At 44.0% G+C, this 17,857-nt stretch overlaps 1 protein-coding gene across 1 annotated transcript in view; it reads left to right on the top strand.

Moving 5' to 3' along the window:
- Positions 1-6: 6 nt before the first annotated feature.
- ME3 (malic enzyme 3) overlaps positions 7-17,857 on the top strand; it is a 179,991-nt gene continuing 162,140 nt past the window's right edge. The window contains exon 1 of the mRNA XM_019530378.1: positions 7-34. The gene's annotated coding sequence lies outside the window, so the exon portion shown is untranslated. The remainder of the gene's footprint in view (positions 35-17,857) is intronic.

Consider the following 17,857-nt stretch of genomic DNA (forward strand, 5'->3'; position numbering starts at 1 on the left):
CTACGACGTCACCCGCAACCCGCATCTCAACAAGGTAGCGGGGCCGCAGCAGCGCCGGGGCCCCCGCAGAGCCTGGGCGCGGGTTTCAACGCGGGCGCGTCTGCCTGGTTGCGCGGGGCCCCTTTTCTCCCGGGAGCGGGGTGCGGGTGTGGCAGCGCGCGGGGGTCTGCCCGGCCTCCGCCGGAGGTGAGCGGCAGCCTGCGGCCAAACTCTCTGTGCTTAATTCAAAAAAAATGAGGGAAGGAAGAGGTTGGTGACTTGCTTGATGAAAACCCACCGTGGATAGTAAGGATGTTTTGAAAGCTGCCTTTAGAAGTGAAACTGGCTTTTAAAAGAAATTTCTTTGCATTAAAAAGGGGAAGTGAGTTTGGGCTGGTTTTGTTTTTGAGCCTCTCTCCACTGGCTCCACGGTAACCCCTGTTTTATGTCCTAAAAATCACGCTTCCTACGGGAAAGAATTTTTTTAAATGCTCAGTATTGTTCGGGCTCTGGGGTAGACTGGCTTCTTGCTGCTCTGGACCAAATTCCCAAGGAGCGCAAAAAGCGCCCCAGGTCGTGTTGTATTTATGAATAGCGCAGTTCCTCATCCTCCTGTCTGCCTCCTGATTACAAACATCAGAGCAACGTGTGAATTGGAGGATAATATAGATGTATACAGTCGGACCCTCAGTTGCACTGATTCACCTATACACGCTTTATATAACGTGACCGTGTTTCAATGTATGTGACACCCTGCTTCACGTTTATACAGTTTGCGGTAGAGCGGTTGTTAGTTTGGAGTCTGCTTACATAGCGGTAGCATCACTTGTCATCTCCTCCAAGACTGTCCATCATTTTTGGTTATATTAACCCCTGAATATTTGTGAAAATGGCGTCAAAGAAAGCCCTTGATGTTGTGGCCAAAAGAGCACGTAGGTCTATCACCCTGGCCCAGAAAATAGAAATCCTTGATAGAAGGCAATAGTGCTGTGTCAGTTGCTCACCAGTATAGTTTAAGTGAATCGACTGTGCATACCATTAAAAAAAATGAGTGAGCAAACGATTAGAGATGGTGTGAAAATGACAATCCCTGCGAGTTCGAGAGTGTCATTGGTGACTTGAATTCCTCATTTAGATAAGGTTGAGAAACGCCTTAATCTTTGGATCAATGAAATGACCAATAAAAAAGGAGCTGTTATCAACAGTGCCGCAATTAGGGCTAAAGTTTTGTCTCTGTATGAGCATGTAGCCGGGAGTAAAGGTTTTAATAAGGCTATTAATTCCATTATGTTGTGTTTATATATCCTTTTACCATGAAATAATGTTACCAAATTTTGGTCCCAGGTCCCTAGCCCCCTGTTTTCCATTGACTTAATGCCTCCCAGTTACACAGTTTCAACTTACACGGTGTTTTTCAGGAACGTATCCCCCACGTAATTGGGGTCTGACTGTATATAGGCTTTGGGAATTTGGGGTTGAAATCTTATGCTGATATTCTGACAGACTACTCCAGTTATCGGATATCTTATAAATGTGCCTACTGTCATCTTGGGTTATGGGTGCCTTTATTACTGTTGTTCTCATCGAGCGTTATCAACGTGTTGTCAGTGCTGAAGTCTCAGGATCTGTGGTGCCAGCAAAATTCGCAGCCAGGAAATCCCAACACCGGTCTTGCCTTAAAGAACAACTGCAGGCTCGGTTCGGTGGCAAAGATTCGGCCAGGTTTATTGTCTACCAGCACAGCCTTAACACGCTTTGGCCTAACAAGTACATCAGACCAGGAGCTAAGGCATTTGCACCTGTGACAAAGTAGTTGCCACTATGCAGGCAAAGTTTTCTTGTTTTCCAATTCTCCTTTTATACAATGAACAAAACAAATGACATATTACTTTCCATCTACATGTTGAGCATCTCAGACCGTCTTGTACTGGGGGCTTGTTTCAGTCCTGACCTGGGTGTTTCAGCCTTATCCCAGTACTGGGCTGTCCTGCCTTGTACCACCATGTCTCTGTCCCATCTCTTGCCATGCAAGCCTGCCAAGTTTTTAACGTGAGAAGTTCGTGCATCCGTCCGGCTTGCAGGTGAGGCCTGGCCAAAGCTTTAGCAAAGCCTTTGTGTCAGCATTGATCGATGCTCCAGCAAGGCCTGCACCTACAGTGAATAAACTGGACAGCAGCTAGGGGTCTGAACAGTTGGGAAGTTGATTATAATTTTCTCTGGTAACTACCTTTTGCCTCTTGTCTTGAACTTGAGGTTTCAAACTCCTTGGGGCAAGGATTATCTTTGATCTTTTCTTATCTTTTTATACTGCTCAGGCCCTATTGCAGTGGTTGGGACCTTTACGTTCCACTTCATGTACAATTAATGGCAGCTCCCTTGATGCATCAGACTGCTGCACCACAGTGCATCATCTGTTGTAGTGGAGGCTACTGTACTATGCCATCAAATAGTTCAGAACCGCCTGTAAGGCTGGGGAGAGACTGAAAATGTATCAGTTATCCATGAAAAGCATTGAATTGTTGGAGCTGAAGTGCTTTAGTTCTGTTTTTTTTCTTCATAACTGTCTTGTCAGCTAGCATTGTCCAAAGGTATCTTATCAAGAGAACGATATCTGGTGTGTCTACTGCCATCACGTATATCAGTTATTACTGGAAAATTAGGACCTTCACCTTTGACTAGTGAAGCGGGTCAAAGTGATGCAATAATGTATTGCTTCAAATTGGAATGGATCAGGTAATTACTGCAAGTCATCAGTCTATTATGTTTCTTGAAAACCTGACCCTGCTTCTTATGAAGTCAAGGGCAAGGCTTCCTCTTTGATTCCTTAAGGAGCAAGTCTTTTTGTTTTCCTGAGGGCCTACTTATAGATTTCATAGATTTTAGGGTCAGAAGGGACCTATTAGATCATCAAGTCTGACCTCCTGCCTTGGACAGGAAAGGGTGCTGGGGTCACATGACCCCAGCCAGGTGTCTGTCCAGTTTCCTCTGAAATACCTCCAAGGAAGGGACAGCACCACCTCCCTTGGAAGCATATTCCATATTTTGGCAACCCTCACCGTAAAGAATTGTTTTCTGATGTTTCTAAATTTCCTCTTCTTCAGTTTGTAGCCATTGTTTCTAGTTACCCCGATGGGCACCCTGGTAAACATCGTACCCCCTATTTCCTGCTGCCCCCCCACCGATGAGTTTGTAGACAGCCACAAGATCACCTCTCAGCCTCCTCTTGTGTTGTCTCATTTTTGTTCTCTTTCTTCCTTGAGGGCGTTAAAGACCCAACAGAACTTGGTTGCAAGCACAGGAAGGAGAGAAACCATGTTTCTGTCACTGGTGAAATGTGTCACATATATCATGTTTCATCGGATCCATAAAAATCTCCCCCTCGAGTTTGTGTATAAAGAGGGATGTTTGTTGGGATTCAGGTTGCAAGCTTCTGCCCCAGATCAATGTAGAACAGTATTTATATGGCCCTTTTTAATGTGGTATCTGAACACCTCACAGTCCTCAATGCAATCATCCACACAATACCCCAGAGAGGTAGGGATATCTGCTAATTGTAATCAGTAGTTTAGCTTGCATGCCAGCATGGGCCCTCTAAGCTATTTTGGTAGCAGCGCTTGGCAATAAGCTAAGCAGCTCTGAACAGGCCTCTGATTCCTTAGGGGACGTAACAGAGGAGTGAGCAATTAATTGTCCTTTGAACAGGAAGGAACCTGCTGTCCATGATCTTTCTGTGGCGGCCTTTAGAGCTCACTGCTGCCTGACTCTATTGATGTGTAGAGTATGGTGTACAAAGCCCATCTGTTTTTCCAAATCTCTCCAAGAAAAGGTGAATGATAAATACACTGAGGACATGGCTTCCTTGCTATGTTTTCCTTCCACTGGCTTTTGCTGACTAAGTGAGATTACTGGATGAATAAGTTACAAAAAGTTTATTCCTAAATATTGGTGAAGAATGGAATTTGGCGATTACACCAACTCCCTGAGAAGGGTTTTGTAGTTCATTTGGCTCCATTTCTCAAATCATTGTGATTTATAGAACAGGTTGGTGTGTTGTTGTACATCCAGCTTTGCTTGCTGAAACAGACTGCAGTATCTTCCCGAAAGCACAAAGCAGAGATGGACCAGTGTGTTGAATGGGAGGATGAGATCTAGGATTTATTATTAGTTCTCTGGCAGGCATGGCGAAAGTCACGTGGAAGGAAACTTTGCAGATTGTTTCCTTTGGGTACTCTAAAAAGATTTGAATGCACAGTTTTTAACACTTGACCAGAGGAAGACATTTCAAAGAAAAATTTGGTTGCTGCCTAGCTTTTGAGAGGGGTATAACCAAGCTGCTATGATTTTCAAAAACTTACTTCTTATAGGATCCTGTACACTATTCTTTCTGTTTCTAAATATTACCACTTTTCTCCCTTGTTCAGAGTTACACAAGATGTTTTAATGGTCTTCTCCTGGGGCCCTTAATGGCCTAGAGAGGCAAAAAAATGAGGCAGCCACCCTTAATTTGACAGAAAGGTTTCACAAATCAATGGAGAGGAAGTGGAAAGAATTAGTTCCTAGATTTTAAGAAGTGCTGTTTAAAGCAGTTGTTCACTTCCAGTCCTTGAAATGTTGTAGAAATGAAACATGAAGCAGCGTAAGAGCTAGTGTCTGCCCACAATTGCTAATGCTTTCAAAAGATCAGTCAGCACACAGACCTCCATGTGTGCTACTATCTAGGGAATCACATGACAGTTTGGCTGCTCAAGAGATTTAATAAGTTTGACAGTACCCAAATTACCAGAGAGGTCTGGTTTTAGTGGGATTTTTAAAGCAGGGGCCATGTACATTTCCTGCTTGTTCACAAATGTGCATTAACATGAATGTTATCACTTTATCCTGCAGAAAGTCTGGGCATGTGGTATAAAAGGAGTCTGTTTTCAGAAGTCTCAGGAGAGAAGCTCGATCCACGGGATTTAGGGAAAGCAGGGGTACTGGGAAAGGCATCCTAGACAATGAGAGGGGCAAGAGGAATCCAGAAGCTTGGATCTAAAATCGGCACCATAGAAACAAGAATGACATCCCTCAAGCATGAGTGCCCTCAGCCCAGTTCTGCTAATGCAGAGCAAGGCCTTGCGCTCAGGATACAAACTGGGAGGCGGTGGGAAGGATCTTGCATCCGTGCATGACCCCATGGATCGTGAACCACTGTAGTCAGGAATACTTAGCTCTTGGCCCTCTATGAACTAATATCACTCTTAGATTAAGTATACTGCATATCACTATATGTTGTATTTCTAGTTTTTAGTCCACTCCAATATTGCTTTGTGTGGGTACTCTCCAAGGTACAGAATTCCTGAGTGACTTGGCGCAGGGCTGGCCTACCTGCAGAGAAGGAAAACTGGTCTGTAGCTCACAGAGTGCTTTGGCTGACTTGGGCAGGGGCTGCATTGTATCTTCTCCCTTGCACTCTCTGGCATTTAGGATTGGAACCTAATTGGAAATAGGTCACTTCAAACAAACAGGATGATTTCTTATTACATATCGTCTGTTAAAGATGATGGCTTCACTGATCTGTTACCAAATTCTATTTATTACTCCCCAGTTCTTCCAGGCTCTGTTGTAAATATGCATGCTGCCCTAACTAGGAATGCAGTTAGCAAGCTAATTGAGCTGAAAGCAAGGGTAAATGCGTTAACCAGGCAGGTTTATCTTTAACTACATATCTTTAGAGTCTCAAGGACCCAAATTATTCCTTCCAAGATCAGTTGTAATCTTTTTCTGTACACCAAACTGCCTTCATTTGTACATATTTCAGTTGGTGGTATGAAAATAACTCACGTTTGGCTGAAGGGCCCACTTCTGAGTCAAACCCTTTTGGATCTCTGCCATCACAAATGCTGCAGACATCCAGATATGGAGGTCAGCACTTTTTTTCCTGGAAGTGGCAGAATATTAGCATTGTTTGAGGAACAGGCAAGAACTGCAGATAACTTGTACTTTTTATGGAAGCTGCAGTGCAGATACAGTGTATAGAATTAGGCCTTTTAATATATTTGGCTAACAGTTTATATGTTTTTTGTATTTGCATGTGCTGCCCACTTGTGCTTCTCATGGAATGTATTTTGATGATTTATAAAAATGATGACTAGATGGGTATTCAGGATTAAGCCCCATCAAGGAACGGGCAATTAACTCCTTTCCTGCTGGTTTATGCTGCCGCATGTTTGGGCTTTCCATTGGTCTTGGGCGTATCGAGAGCATGGTATGTAGAAATGAGTTTTAAAGTTCTACTTCAACATCACAGGGAGCAAAGTTAGGAAATTAAGCATGCCAGCAACATAATATAACACATGAAGGTACAAAGCAGGTGAGGCAGCATTTACATGGTTTAGCCTTAAAATTAGTCCGGATATGAAACGGGTTGCATGTGAGGCAAAATTGGGCGTTTGTGTGACTGGATAATATGGTAGCAACACTTAGAGCAGGAGCAGGGGTAGGCAATTATTTCAGCTGGAGGGCCGCTTAATGAGTTCTGGTGAGCCGTCAAGGGCTGCAAGAGTAGCCCTGCCCCCTGGTTGCCATATTGGGACTGGAAATCCCACCCCCTGGCTTTTGCCACTGGGAGCCCCTCCCCTTGCCCCTGGAAGTACTCCTTTGGCGGGGAGGAAGGGTTGCCCTCCTAGAACTGGAAAAAAAAAAACAAATCGTATACTAAAAACCAATCATTTACTATAACATATTTTAATTTTATTCCAAAAAATATTTTTGTCCTGATTTCTGTGTGTTTGCATAGTGTATATAGAGGTGATTGCATACTAACTGAAAAATAAAATCTTACTCTTGAATATTGTGTGTGGGGTGTCTTTGGGGGAGTGTGCGGGGGGTGTGTGTGGGTGAGTTTGTGAGGGCATGTGGCTGAGTGTGTGCAGGAGGGTGTAGGGTATATTGGGGGTGTGGGGGGTGTATATGCAGAGGAGTTGTGGGGGTGAGGGGGGGTGTGGGGACCCCCCATGCACTCCCCCCATGGTGGAAGCAGTAGCGGCAGTAGCAGCAGGTGGCAGTCCCTCAGGGTGCTTGTGGCCCATGCACGCGCTGCTGCCTGGTGGCATGTGGCTCCGGCCAGTCCTGGGAGCTGCACGTGGCAGCAGGGAGTGGAGCCAGGCTGGCCCAGCTCTATCACGTGGGGCTCCTGTGCAGCTCCCAGCACTCATGCGCCACTTGGGGGGAAGCCCTGCATAATAGAGCTGGCTGCCTTCCCTGCACCCTGTAGCCCCATACAGTTGCCAGGACTCCGCCGGAAGTGATGGGTAGCCCCTCTCCCCACTTCCTAGCAAAGTCTCAGGAGCTGCATGTGGTGGCAGGGAGTGGGGCCGGTCCACCGGCTCCATTGCGGGGGGCTTCCCCCCAGTGGTGCATGAATGCTGGGAGCTGCACTTGCGTTGCAGGGAACCCCATGCAATAGAGGCAGGCTGGCCTGGCTCACTCCTTGCCTCTACGTGCAGCTCCCAGAACTGGCTGGAGCCGTGCACCACTGGGTGGCTGCACCTCCGCTGACCATGAGTGCCCTGAGGGCCTGCCGCTGCCACCACAGGCTGTATTTTTCCTGCCGCAACCCAGAGCAATGGATGCCCATTATGTGGATCCATCCATTTTTTTCAGTATTTGCCTAACAGTCCTCTTCTGAATGACAGATTTGAGGAAGGGTTACTTCATCACTGTGTCCTTCAGCCTCTAGATCCTGGGAGATAACCTGAACTGGAACAAACAAGGTTTGGAGCAACTATGCTCTGCAGAGCAGTACTTTCTAACCTTTGTTTTATGATGCACAAGAAGTGATACAATCTTCATCCATGGTGCTGGTTAGTGGAGCATGTGGTATGACAAACCTTTGCTAATATCTGGCACGGAGAGGCATGCTTTAATCTCGTCTGGGCCAGCTTGTTCCTGAGTATAACTCAGTTCAGTAGGTTATACCAAGATGGAATTAGTCCTTGTATTTTTGTGTGTTTCTCTCCTATGTGTGGGACAGCTCAGTCAAATCTCTTGATTTCCCCCCCCCCCTTTTTTTTTTTTCTTTTTCTTTTTTTTTTTGCAATATCCTGCACATATAATACTGGTGAGGGCAGATCATAACATGTTGAGACTGAAGAGGCTATTCAAGGATAGTCATTTTTGGGAAGCAATTGGCAATAACAGTCTCTAAACTGAAGCTTATTATTGTATTATGAACAAGCAGCTTATGTAAAGGTCCAATTAGGCTTGGCTTCCAGGCACTTTGCTTACAATATGTTCAGTATGCCTCAAAGCCTCAGGATTGCACCAGGCTTGTTGCCGTTCTTGGGCTTGGCAGCAGTTTATGGTGCTTTTTTCCTTCCATTTCAGACAGGCTGGAAGACTGCAGACTTTCCCAGCTGTATATCCTCCTATACCATCTATCCCATAGTCCCCTGCAGGTTGGATCACTCAAATAGTCTCTATCCTTGAGAATTACCCACAAGTAGTGGGGATGCAATGGCTTCTATTTTGAGTATGGGGTTGTAATAGAAGACCCAATAATCCTGTTACTGTCAATGAGTGTAAGGGTAGGATAAGGGTGCCTGTAAGGTGGACTGCCTGGAGGCTGGGAGGGGCAGTCCTGGTGGCTTTATAACCCCAGTTCCAGGGAAGAGCAGTGAGGGTAGTGCTGGAGGAAGGAGCTCCCTGCACGGAGCTGTAGATGAAGCACTGGAGACTAGTAACTGTGAGCAGTGAAAGAGAGACACCTAAGGTTGTCCTGAACTGAACTGAGGTCCCATTTAATTATCAAAATCAAGGCATGGCAGGTGTAGGTCTCCAGGGAGTTGCTGTATTTCCAGCAGATCTGTTCAAGCCATAAAGGGTATGCCTAGTTCTGTTCCAAGAAGGCCTACTTTAATAAATGCTATTAGCAAGGTGTCTACAGGTTTCCCTTGCCAATCACAGTTTTTCCAACCATGGTTTTGAGTACCCATGCTTAATATTCTGTATTCTGTTTTGGCTACCATGGTATACGGTTTTAAGTAACCACAGTTTTCCGTGGCCATGCATCAGCCTGCCACCTGCCATTTTTCCCATAAGCCTTTTGTTTTTCCAGCCGCGGTTTTTGCCAACCACAGGAACTTTCAGGAACCTAACCCCAGTGGTTGGCGAGGGAAACCTGTATGTGATTTGTATATGCAGTGACCAGTTGTTCTATTAATCCATGCTCCAGGAAGGCCCACAGCAGCCAGGAAACATTTTGGTCACTGAGCTGTCAGGAAGACAGGCAAGTGAGGACTGACTGGCAGGGGACAGCAGACAACCGCAGCATACCCTAGGCCTGCTACAGGACCCACAGTGCACATAGTGCTGATGCTCTTGCATCTGTGTTGGGCACCGGGACTGTAATTAGTTCCTGTACAAGTGAATGTGAGCAAAATTGCACCTTATTCCTCCTGCCTGGCAAATTTGTGCAGGATCTTTTTCAATCTAGTCTGAAGATGTTTTTTAAATTCTTGTGGACTTGCTGTCTACTCTCTAGCCATGGATGCTATGATGTTGAAAGAAGCTGGGCTATGTTCCCTGACAGAGAGAGACTGTGTTTGAAGTTTGAAGTTTCCCATGAACCAAACCCACCCTTACATTGGGGAAATGATATCTCTGTCCAGGCCTGTGTTTGTTCTGGGGTTCTCCAGAGGCTTCCAAGTACAAATCTCAGTGTTATGGACATAATAAGACAGCATCTTTTGTGCTCCACTTTGTGCACTGGAAATCTGGCCCAAGTCCTAGTACTGTAGGAAGCAAGATAAACATTTCAATAACACGTGTTCAGACTGTCCCAAAGTACTTGCTCAGCAGGCTTGTTAGCACACTGCTACTAGCTTGTAATGCTGGGGCTTGGGGGACGTGTTTGTATATGAGTCTCAATGCAGAGAAGCTGCAGATTTTAAACAATCAAATGTTCCTCTGCTCTGGACCTGGATGAGAACAAGGTTTTATTGGGTGCTTAGTAGTCCTGTGTGTTACTATTACCTTTCCCTTATTTTGATAGAATTAAATAGGTGCGTCTTACCCTTGTTTCAAAGTGGAATTAACAACTTGCCCTGTCTATAGCAAGCACATTCAGTGGTGCAGCTCCATCTAGCTGGTGGGTGGCCAGCAATTGGGGCAGATCCCCAGCGTTGGTAAGGTCTTGGATCCTAACAAAAAATAATAAGTAGCAAACAGGACTCGGGCGACGTGGGTTGTATTTCCAGCTTGGCCACTGCCTTGCTGTGCGACCTTGGGAAAGTCACCTTGCTTCCTCCTTTCTCAGAACTCCCAGCTGTCAAATGGGATAAGTATGCTGTCCTCATTTTCTGCTGTGCTTTGAGAACCACCTTAATAGCTGTATCATTAATGAAAGAAGTGCAATTTGGACTGAACTGAATGGTCAGTGCAAATTGCTCTCGCTACTGGGGCTTAAGCTAGGTCTTTCTAAGAAACTGTTGCTGACAATGGATTTGTTTGGGAAAGAGGTTTAATGACATTTTATGTGCCAACAAAAAATGTAGTGTTACATATGTGGATATGGGTGAATGCAGCTAGTACAGCTTATTTTGCTGGCTAAACCAGTATGAGCCGTCCCGGCAAAAGCCTGTGTTTGCTGGCATAAACTGCCTCTACAGTAAGAGGTTTCTATGGGTCTAGCTGTAGTGGTGAAACTTCAGTGTAGATGAGGCCTTAGTAGTTGCTTTGATGGGAGGACATGTGGAAGCTGACATTCTGGCTGCCTGCATTGTAGCTGGTCTGTGGACAGATAAGTAGTTAGTCTACTGTTAGCTCTGTGCAAGCACATAATTAATTGGGCGGTATCAGTTGGACAAATTCGCTAGCGCTCAATTCACACACAGAAAAGTTGTAGTGATAATTAGAGGAAATGGTAACTCTGGACAAAAGCCACCTGTGGATTTTTAAACTGATGACCCTTTTAGTGAGCTGGTTGCAGTACAATGCTTACATTATGGAAATTCATTAATTTGGCAAATTCCAAAACTTTTTTTTACCTCATTTGCTTTTTTGAAAAAATGCAAGGTTTCTTTAAGCCACAGTCAGCTTTTGCAGAGACTGAACATGGCTCTTGGGGTGTCTTTACATGTGGTCCAGATTGCAGGGGGTCATTTTAATTAGAGTGGCTTCCAGACAGCTGCTCTAATTAACACGTTGCAGCATCATATGTATTCAGTGCCCCACATTTCAAAATAGCTGTGGGGGTGCTTTAACTAAAATTCAAATGAGCTTTAGTTAAAAGTGCCCTCACTGCCATTCTGAAATGCGAAACACTGAATACGCGGGACACTACAGCATCCTGGAGCGTTCTAATTAGAGTACCCCATCAATGACATGTCCTAATTAGAGCACATTGGAGCATGTCTATAGGCGCCCTTAGCTCAAACTGTGGAGTAAGGGTTTGGGGTTTTTTTGGGTATTTAAGTAAAATGCATTTCAAACAACATCAGCCCTTGATGGAAATAGCAGCAATTGCAGCAATAAAAATGTTCATAAGACTTTAGATGGAACTAGTGCTGTGTATTACAGTACATTCAGCGTTCCCTTTCACTATGGCCTGCTCCCACTGAAGTCAGCAGGAAGCAACTACTGACTTTACCGGGAGCATGAGAGATGTGTTGTGTTTAAGCAAGACTTTAGGTTGATTAGTGCTGTATGCAGAGGTGTAGCCAGGCAGCTCCGTCCCTGGGGCAGCTGTGCAATGCCTGGGTCAGCACTGACTGCCAGGGTGCCAAATGCAGCAGCATGGTCAGCTGCCTCTGTAGGTGTGTAGCTATTTGTGCACCTCCCCCTGACAAAGACAGTGCCTATAGCTGCTGCCCTAGTTGTCCCCCATCAGTTATGCTGTATTCTGGTGAGGCCTGCACGTTTCATTTAGGGGGGTGCAGAGCCTCTTGTGAAGTCAGGGGGAGTCTTTCCATTGACTTTCATTCATGGAGCTTGTTGCCTTTAATAAGTGATTTACACTAGTTACAAACACTGTGCTACTATCACTGACCTTCTAGAAATTCTGTACTCTAAAACAGTGGTTTTCAACCTCTTTTCATTTGTGGACCCTTAAAAATTTTGAATGGAGGTGTGGACCCCTTTGAATTGTAAGTGTGGGTATTTACATACTTTTGATTGCTTGTAGTCATCTTTAGCGGACCCCTCAGGCATAGTCTACAGACCCCCAGGAGGCTATAGACCACAGGTTGAAAACCACTGCTCTAAAATATAAAGACAACTAATTGACATTTTCTGATGCTTACCAGAGATGACAAGTTTGTTTGCATTTGGAAACATAATTATATAACTTTCAGGTAGTTAGAAAGAATGAAGTTAATTGAGTTTTGTTTGTTTGTTTCCAGGCATGTCATCAGATTTTCTGTGCCTTGGTTTCTCTCTTAAAGATACAGATGTAATAGGTGGGCCTCAGACACTTGTTTCTTTAACTGATCCAAGTGGGGGGAGTCAGGTTCAGTCCTACTGCAAGCAGGTGCAGCCTGGTTTTGACCTGAGAGGACATAATCTGAATTCATCTGTTGTGCTCCTTAACAGCCAGTCAACATATGGCACCAAATACTTTAGTACTGACACCACCACCATTTTGGCTAGTTAGGTGAATTCAACTATGCTACTAATGCATAAGGAAAAAGGGACTATAAGGTGGGTAGGGGAAGACTAATGACACCCCTGAAGTGCCCTAAGAGTATCCTGATTCCCCATGAAACAGTGTTCAATACACCTCTAGATTCATGATCTTGAAGTATAGAGTCCTTGTTTGTGGGAAGAAATGCCCTCCACTTCTAAGATACCTCTAGGACAGTAGTTCTTAAACTTTTTAGACTCAAGATCCCCCTTGGAAAATGCCAATTCTTAGTTTTGACTCGATTTTGGACTATAGAAAAATAATCAAGCAATTCTTCCCTTGCAAAGACATCAGGGAGACTACAACAAGTTAGAATGTCTTTGACAACAAAGATTGTTACTTGAAGTCTTTGGATTTATCTTGTGAATCATGATGTTTGCACACGTAATAGTGGTAATACTGCAAAGTCCCCTGTGACACCCCTACAAGGATCTCTCAGCCCCCCAGGCTGATTCTCTAACCCTGGTCGAGAATTACTGCCCTAGGATATCAATTCCTGAGGACTGCTCATTAGCAAAAATACTGTATGAAAATTGCTTCTTAATAGGAGTAGACCTTAAAAGACTTAAAATGCATTATGAGGTATGATGGGAAGAAGAGCTATATAGCAGCTTTCTTCCTGCCTGTCTCTTGCCCTTGATTTTTCATAGCTAGTCTAGATTATATTGAGATCAGAGTACCTGGGTTTGGATTTTTTTTTGGACTTTGATTTCCTGATCTCAAGGTAGAGCAGGCTTAAACATGTGCAGTGAATTTATATGCCCTAGGTAATACAACCTTGGACATTAAACTTAACTGTTATTCTGGTATCTTCAATTGCTATCAGATTTGTTTCTGTTTGGCTTTTTATTTTATTTGCTGAGATAAGCAAATTAAATAAGATTTAAAACAAAATATTAACATAAATTGTGTTGGTTGGTCCTTTCTTAGACCAAAGCAGGAAAAAAAAATCCAACAATTGTATAACATTAACAATCAGGATTGAATATTTTTCCTTAACAGAGCAAGGTAATTTTACAAAGGCACAAATCATAGTAATCTCCTGGCCCTAAATTCTTAGTTATGTGGAATTTGGAAATGATTAAATATATATATTTATCATTTTCCTTTCCCTTTGTTAAGAGAAAAATGAAACCACGGCAAAGCAAACTAGGATATGATTTGTCTTTGTGTTGCAATGAATGCAACTGACTGTGGTTCCAACATGTTTTGGGGTGGGTGTCCTTATTTGTTAAACCATTTGTATTGAGGTTAATTAAGCAATAAATTAATGCTCAGTAAGACTGTAAGGCCAAGTTCTGCTGGTGGAGCTCTGAGAGGAGTTGGAAAACTTAACTGTATCCAAAGGTGGCATTTTTGCCTCTCATATAACAGTTATCATTCCACCATGCTGAAGTATGTGGACTTATCCACAATCGTGGTTAAGCAGGAGAGATCTTAAAAGAGGGAACTAGACTTCATAAATGTCTGTCTCAATCCTGATCACACAGAAGGCAATGGTAAAATTTGCTATGATTTAGGAAATACAGCCCTTGAGTTGTCATAACTGGTTTGTATATCAAATAGACTGTTCCAAGAAGGGGAAGTGATGTGGTTGACTGTTTGCCGTATAGTATCGTTGAGTTTTGGATATATACTTGCACCTTCTGTGGTTTAAAAGTGAAGTCTAGTAGCAACTGCATTTTTTTAGGTTTGATTTTTTTTTTTAAGGGGCGGGGGACGGAGAGGATTTACTGTTCTGTACGTATCGCCTGGGCCCTCTTGTGTTACAGCTAGTCTGATCAAAGGATGGCATTTGGCCTTATGGCCCAATTCTTTCATTTGTGCCTCTTACCTGTTTTCTGCACTGGAAAATATGGTATCCATTTCACCCAGCAGTGTACAATTTAGCATAGACAGAACACTAGACAGTCCAGCATCACTGTCTTCTGCCGGCTCAGTCTCCTTCGCTACAGGTGGAATAGCGTCATCTCTGGAAAAAAGGCATTGATTTCGGTAGCTGAAATTCAGCCTTTCAGTGCCCTCCACAGGCTCTTTAAATGCGGTGTGCTGCCCTGGGCAAGAGAAACCTTGGCTTAGCAGCTGTGATTAGAGGTAATGCAGGATTACAGACCGTCCTATTCCTATTCAGTGTAGTGAGAGCAATGAGCTAAAAAGCAAATGATTATTTTAACTAAGCTGTGGATTCTGGGTCCAAGAATATTCTTATAAAAGCAAAACATAGGCAGTAACTCAGGCTGAAAAAATTAGCCTTTTATTCCGACTGCCGGGTACCCCCTGTCTTCCCTCTTTCCCTTCCCGATTCACATTTTATTAGCTCTGATATTAAAACTTTTTGTTCAGGACCTTTATCTGTTACCTGGATAAATACCTTCTTTATTTGGAGGAGCTTAATTTTGGAGCTTAATTGAATAGGAACAGGTTGGACAAGCCTTGAAGCTTTCAGGAACATAAACACTTTCCACTGCTAAGACTTTCATTCTGTGAGCAGCCTACATCAACAGAAGGCTTAGCTAGCACAACAGTAGACTGGATTACTCCCTCCTTTTTAAAAAGTTTTTTTCACTAGAGATAGGCTGGTAATTTCCATTTTAAATTAATTTATGGATTATTTTAAACTTCTTTTTAAATTGTATTGTCCTGAGCTATGGTCTACATGTCATCAATGCAAATGCAGTGTTTTTTGTCCTTTTAAAGTGTTCTAAACAGTAAAACTCTCTTCATCTTTAAAGCTTTCAAAAACTAAAATTGTACCCAGCATTCACTCTGTGTGTGCGTGTGTGGTTCTGATGGAAAAAAACCTGCAGTAACAAGTTGGCCTGCTGCTGCTGGCCATAATGCAGCGCTGTCCTGCATGCTTTTGACTGGTCCTGTGTTCAATAAACAGACTTCTTATAAACAGAGTTCTGCTCTGTGGCTCAGTTTTTCTTCATGCAATTAACTCATGAATTGACAAACTCAAGGCTTCCTTGGCCACATGGATCAACTGCATTCAGCCTTGTAAAACATACAGTTAAATTTTTATTTAGTATATTATGTTTCCCTACAAGGCTTATAAGAGGAGAAAATTATAGATATGTGAAATAAAACAAGATTATATGCTACAGGGCTAATTATATGTCAACACCTTTTAACTTTTGGCCTGACTCAGTCCCAGGCTAATGACTCTCCACCTCCCCTAGCCAAGGTTACCATCCGTCCTGGTTTCCCCCGGCATGTCCTCTTTCTGGGTCCTCCCATCTCCATCCAGGCAGTTTTTTAAAATATCAACTAATGTCCGGGATTTTGCTTTGCTCAGCGTTGACGTTTTTCCTGGCACTTCCTGGCTTGCCCTACCAAGCAGTTGCTTGGGGATGGGGGTAGTGGAGAGAGGACAATTAGAGGCAGGGAACATCATGTGCATCTGAGTGTGCATGCACATGTAGTCGGCATGCAACGAGGCAGGGTAGTGGGAGCAGCCTCAGCAGCTACATGCAAGTAAGTCTGTGGGGACAGGGGTTGGAGGGTCGGGGCTTGGGGACTGCCTGTGAGGCGAAGCTGTGTGTGTGCGTGCATGTGTGTGCATAGTAGGGGTGTGTGGAGGGGATGGGGCAGGTGTCTGCCGGCACTGGGGAAAACTTTTTGGGTGCTGGGGCTGCAGCACAGTGGGGGGAGGTGGGAGGAGGCATCTGCCCCTCCAGCAGGTAAAGGTGGTGGTAGGGCCCTGAGGTGGCAGCGGGGAGCTGCATGGCTGGGCTAGTGGCACCAGGGCCAGTGCCCTTGCTTGTAGGGGCAGGGCAGCCAGGAGACACTTCAGGGCTTGGGGGAGCAGGGTGCTGTGGGTCAGAAGTAAGGGGCATGGGCATATTATTGCCCCTTCCACAATCATATTGCCCTCCCCCCCCCCCAGACTTACAGGTGTCCTCTCTTTTGAAACTGGAAATATGGTAACCCTACCCCTAAAGAACTATTTTGTTATTGATTATTGATTTAACCATTGGGATTTTTTGTTTTGTTTTGTTTTTTACTGCTACAACCCAATCTCCCGTTTCAGGAGTGTAGTATTGCACCTACAAATAACTTTGGCTGCAAACAACTGCAGGTGCAAACAAGGGAATGTACTGTACATACCCAGCTCTTATTTGTGCACAATCACTTGTAATTGCAGCAGATACAGGGAAAGGGTCCCTGCAGCAGATACAACACTGTTGTGGAAATCTAGGCTCTGCGTGTTCTGTCATTTGTCACTCCAGTAACAGTACACTGTTTTAAAGGCATGTTAAAAGTGTGACCATAGAATTCATGAAACCAAGGAAATCATGAGTTAAGGCGCTAAAAATAAAGGTCTAGGCATTCTCATTTCACAGTGAGTCAGGTGGCTAAAATGTGAATCTTTAAAAATATAGCATGATGAATTACTATGGGTTTAAACCTTTGAGCTAAGACAGTGAAGGTCTGCTTCTCATTCCAAAGCACCTTTTCTTAGGGAAGACTGGGAGGAAAAATAGGATGTTAATAAACTATGAAAGATAATGATAGTTATCCTGATACTAATAACAGGAGAGAGACTATTGTGAAGGCAAGATTGGGCATGTTACATGCTCACAGGGGTATTTGACATGGCAGAGATAATTTGGAAAGTAACTCAAGTTTTAGAGAAGTCCCCATTCCTAATGGGGGGACAGTATGGCTTGGTAGGTGAAACTGGTCCAGAAATGACTATAAACCAAACCTAAATTTTCCAAATAGATTAAACCCATGGGAAAACTTTCTCAGCATAAATTAATGTCAAGTGTGAAATCTGTCACTAGTAAATCTGTTTACACTGAATTTTGAATTGAACCACTTTTCTAAACTGGGTGATCTCAACTAAATACAGACTCCACAATTTTCAGCTGTAAAGGGACTTAACTTCACTTTTGTGATGCGGGGGGGAAGGGAAGATCATTCAGTGAACATAGTGGGCACTGAGAGATGTGGGGGGGAAAAAACCTCAGTGGGGAAAAAACCTCAGTGCTTTACTGGGAGAGGAAGCAAGTTTAACCCAGCTCCCCAGCATCTGTATAGAGCGGGCACTTCAGGAAGGCTTTTTGGTGCTTTTATCTAAAGTGATTCAATCAAAGTGTGCTATCTATACAGACGTTGGGCAAGCCAGGTCAGACTAGGTGCTGCCTCTTCTGGGCATGCACTGTGCTTGGCACAGGGGCGCGCCAATCTGAAAGTAAAGCGCTGGGTTTTTTT

The sequence above is a fragment of the Crocodylus porosus genome, unplaced genomic scaffold, assembly GCF_001723895.1.
Source record: "Crocodylus porosus isolate Cpor-Errol unplaced genomic scaffold, CroPor_comp1, whole genome shotgun sequence".
NCBI classification, from domain to species: domain Eukaryota; kingdom Metazoa; phylum Chordata; order Crocodylia; family Crocodylidae; genus Crocodylus; species Crocodylus porosus.